The sequence below is a fragment of the Rhinoraja longicauda genome, unplaced genomic scaffold (assembly GCF_053455715.1).
Source record: "Rhinoraja longicauda isolate Sanriku21f unplaced genomic scaffold, sRhiLon1.1 Scf000164, whole genome shotgun sequence".
NCBI lineage: Eukaryota > Metazoa > Chordata > Chondrichthyes > Rajiformes > Arhynchobatidae > Rhinoraja > Rhinoraja longicauda.
In genome coordinates this window covers 40,001-45,000 of record NW_027601382.1, presented here as the reverse complement: position 1 = coordinate 45,000, position 5,000 = coordinate 40,001, and positions in this window count along the sequence as shown.

Below are 5,000 nucleotides of genomic sequence, written 5' to 3'. Positions count from 1 at the left end.
TCCAACTGACCCCCGAGATACCTAACACGCAGATTAACACGTCAGCGGTGATCGGCGTGTCATAGAGGAGTCACAAAGACGGGCAAAATAGAGTGGTTGAATAAAAAATACTCACTCAATTGGCCGTGATTTAACGTAGCACACAATGATGCAAAGCCCATGCAAAGTCCAGTGGCCCAAGCAAACAAATAAGATAGATCTGGCTCGGCGTTCCTCATCTCCACATCGTCACCCAGCACGCCGACGCCCAATAACAATTCCCCCGCAAATTGTGCACCTCGAGCGGCAGTACTTTAAACGGCGCCGTCTTCGGCGTGGACGGCATGAACCAAGTCGGCAAGCATCGTCACCCAGCACACAGACGTCCACTAACAATTCCTCCCCCCTGCAAATTGCGCGCCGCGAACGGCAGTACTTTCAAGTATGCCGCCTTCGGCGGGGACATCGTGAACCAAATCGGCAGGCAGGCGTCGTCAGCCGGTCGACCGACCCCCAGTTGCATTGCCCCAACGGCCATTGTGCACTTCGAACAGAACAGTGCTTTTAAAATATTCCGCCTGCCGCGTGTACATCATGAAACAAATGGAAAGGACGAACCGGGCGTGCAACCGATGCACGGAGAGTGACAGGTCGTCAAGCAAGTCCGTGGCAATCCGTCGGCCGACTCGGCCGCGGCCAGCAGAGGCGTTTTGGCCCGGGCGCGCCGAACTTTGCGCGCCCTCGGTATGCGTAACACTAGCACATGCCTTCAAAACTCACTACAAAATAACCCCAAAGTATGCCGCCTTCCCCGTGGGCCTTGTTACCAATATCTTGCCCTGCTTCCTGATGCCCTTATGGGGTCGGCTCTGTTCTTGCAGAACCCTCAGGTGGTGCAGAGTCTGGGCCATTTTATCAATATCTTGCCCTGATTCCTGATGCCCTTATGGGGTCGGCTCTGTTCTTGCAGAACCCTGAGGTGGTGCAGAGTCTGCGCCTTGTTATCAATATCTTGCCCTGCTTCCTGAAACCCTTATGGGGTTGGTTCTGTTACAAAACCCTCAGGTGGTGCAGAGTCTGGGCCACTTTATAAATAACTCTGCCTGCATTAGGGTCAGGGTTAGGGTTAGGGTTAGGGTTAGGGTTAGGGTTAGGGTTAGGGTTAGGGTTAGGGTTAGGGTTAGGGTTAGGGTTAGGGTTAGGGTTAGGGTTAGGGTTAGGGTTAGGGTTAGGGTTAGGGGTAGGGGTAGGGGTAGGGGTAGCGGTAGGGGTAGGGGTAGGGGTAGGGGTAGTTTGAACTACTGCCGCTCCAGGCGCGCACTGTGCGTGGGTAATTTTCAGTGGGCGTCGGTGTGCTGGGTGACGATGCCGCCCAGACTCTGCACCACCTGAGGGATCTGCAAGAACAGAGCCGAACCCGCAAGGGTATCGGGAAGCAGGGCAAGATATTGATAACAAGGCCCAGACTCTGCACCACCCGAGGGTTCTGCAAGAACAGAGCCGACCCCATAAGGGTATCAGGAAGCAGGGTGAGATAGTGACACCATTTGTAAAACCGGCAAATCCCACCCAGGAAACATTGCAAAAATTGGCCTCTAATGCTGGAACGTGGGTAAAGCCAAACAAACACGACACGTTTTAAAAGAACGTTACTAAAACAGCCTGGGATATGCCCATGACAAAGGATAGGCCGAACCTCACCAGAAAAAAAGAGAGGGAGACCACGGCAGAGCTGAGGGATAAACATGAGATGGTGATAAAACCAGCAGACGAGGGGAGCAGTAGGGTTACAAATTAATGTCAATATGGGGCCTGCTCCCACTGGGTAATAGACAAAAACATAGAACAGGGTGACAGGAGAGACTGGATAGCACAGAGGATAACCCGTGAGCGAAATAATGGGGTGTATGCAGTTCAATGTAAGGAGTGTACCTTACGGTACATAGGGGAAACAGGTAAAACAGCCTCAGCGGTGATCGACGTGTCAAAGAGGAGTCACAAAGACGGGCAAAATAAAGTGGTTGATTATAGACAATAGACAATAGACAATAGGTGCAGGAGTCGGCCATTCAGCCCTTCGAGCCAGCACCGCCATTCAATGCGATCATGGCTGATCACTCTCAATCAGTACCCCGTTCCTGCCTTCTCCCCATACCCCCTCACTCCGTTATCCTTAAGAGCTCTATCCAGCTCTCTCTTGAAAGCATCCAACGAACTGGCCTCCACTGCCTTCTGAGGCAGAGAATTCCACACCTTCACCACTCTCTGACTGAAAAGGTTCTTCCTCATCTCCGTTCTAAATGGCCTACCCCTTATTCTTAAACGGTGGCCCCTTGTTCTGGACTCCCCCAACATTGGGAACATGTTTCCTGCCTCTAATGTGTCCAATCCCCTAATTATCGTATATGTTTCAATAAGATCCCCCCTCATTCTTCTAAATACCAGTGTATACAAGCCCAATCGCTCCAGCCTTTCAACATACGACCGTCCCGCCATTCCGGGAATTAACCTAGTGAACCTACGCTGCACGCCCTCCATAGCAAGAATATCCTTCCTCAAATTTGGAGACCAAAACTGCACACAGTACTCCAGGTGCGGTCTCACCAGGGCCCGCTACAACTGTAGAAGGACCTCTTTGCTCCTATACTCAACTCCTCTGGTTACGAAGGCCAACATTCCATTGGCTTTCTTCACTGCCTGCTGTACCTGCATGCTTCCTTTCATTGACTGATGCACTAGGACATCCAGATCTCGTTGAACTCCCCCTCCTCCTAACTTGACACCATTCAGACAATAATCTGCCTTTCTACTCTTACTTCCAAAGTGAATAACCTCGCACTTATCTACATTAAACTGCATCTGCCATGTATCCGCCCACTCACACAACCTGTCCAAGTCATCCTGCAGCCTTATTGCATCTTCCTCACAATTCACACTACCCTCCAGCTTAGTATCATCTGCAAATTTGCTAATGGTACTTTTAATCCCTCCGTCTAAGTCATTAATGCATATCGTAAATAGCTGGGGTCCCAGCACCGAACCTTGCGGTACCCCACTGGTCACTGCCTGCCATTCCGAGAGGGACCCATTTATACCCACTCTTTGCTTTCCGTCTGTCAACCAATTTTCTATCCATGTCAGTACCCTACCCCCAATACCACGTGCCCTAATTTTGCCCACTAATCTCCTATGTGGGAGCTTGTCGAAGGCTTTCTGAAAGTCGAGGTACACCACGTCCACTGACTCTCCCCTGTCAATTTTCCTAGTTACATCCTCAAAACATTCCAGTAGATTTGTCAAGCATGATTTCCCCTTCGTAAATCCATGCTGACTCGCAATGATCCTGTTACTGCTATCCAAATGCTCAGCAATTTCGTCTTTTCTAATTGACTCCAGCATCTTCCCCACCACTGATGTCAGACTAACTGGTCTATAATTACCCGTTTTCTCTCTCCCTCCCTTCTTAAAAAGTGGGATAACATTTGCTATCCTCCAATCCACAGGAACTGATCCTGAATCTATATAGAACATTGAAAAATGATCTCCAATGCTTCCACTATTTCTAGAGCCACCTCCTTAGGTACCCTGGGATGCAGACCATCAGGCCCTGGGGATTTATCAGCCTTCAGTCCCATCAGTCTACCCAAAACCATTTCCTGCCTAATGTGGATTTCCTTCAGTTCCTCCATCACCCTAGGTTCTCCGGCCCCTAGAACATTTGGGAGATTGTGTGTATCTTCCTCAGTGAAGACAGACCCAAAGTAACGGTTTAACTCGTCTGCCATTTCTTTGTTCCCCATAATAAATTCCCCCGTTTCTGTCTTCAAGGGACCCACATTTGCCTTGACTATTTTTTTCCTCTTCACGTACCTAAAAAAACTTTTGCTATCCTCCTTTATATTATTGGCTAGTTTACCCTCGCACCTCATCTTTTCTCCCCGCATTGCCTCTTTAGTTAACTTTTGTTGCTCTTTAAAAGAGTCCCAATCCTCTGTCTTCCCACTCTTCTTTGCTATGTTATACCTCCTCTCCTTAATTTTTATGCTGTCCCTGACTTCCCTTGTCAGCCACAGGTGTCTCTTACTCCCCTTAGAGTCTTTCCACCTCTTTGGAATAAATTGATCCTGCAACCTCTGCATTATTCCCTGGAATACCTGCCATTGCTGTTCTACCGTCTTCCCTGCTAGGGCCTCCTTCCAGTCAATTTTGGCCAGCTCCCGCCTCATGCCTCTGTAATCCCCTTTGCTATACTGTAATACAGACACTTCCGATTTTCCCTTCTACCTTTCCATTTGCAGAGTAAAACTTATCGTGTTGTGATCACTGCCTCCTAACGGCTCTTTTACCTCTAGTCCCCTTATCAGATCAGGATCATTAAAAACACTCACTCTATTGGCCGTGATTTAACCTAGCACACAGTGTTGCAAAGCCCACGCAAAGTCCAGTGGGCCAAGCAAACAAATAAGATAGATCTGGCTCGGCGTTCCACATCTCCACATCGTCACCCAGCACGCCGACGCCCATTAACAATTCCCCCGCAAATTGTGCACCTCGAGCGGCAGTACTTTAAACGGCGCCGTCTTCGGCGTGGACGGCATGAACCAAGTCGGCAAGCATCGTCACCTAGCACACAGACGTGCACTAACAATTCCTCCCCCCGCAAATTGCGCGCCGCGAACGGCGGTACTTTCAAGTATGCCGCCTTCGGCGGGGACATCGTGAACCAAATCGGCAGGCAGGCGTCGTCAGCCGGTCGACCGACCCCCAGCTGCATTTCCCCAACGGACATTGTGCACTTCGTACAGAACAGTGCTTTTAAAATATTCCGCCTGCCGCGTGGACATCATGAACCAAATGAGCAGGCAGGCATCATATCATATCATATCATACACATACAGCCGGAAACAGGCCTTTTCGGCCCTCCAAGTCCGTGCCGCCCAGCGATCCCCGTACATTAACATTATCCTATACCCACTAGGGACAGTCAGCCCCCAGCACAACGACGCCCCCGCTAACAATTC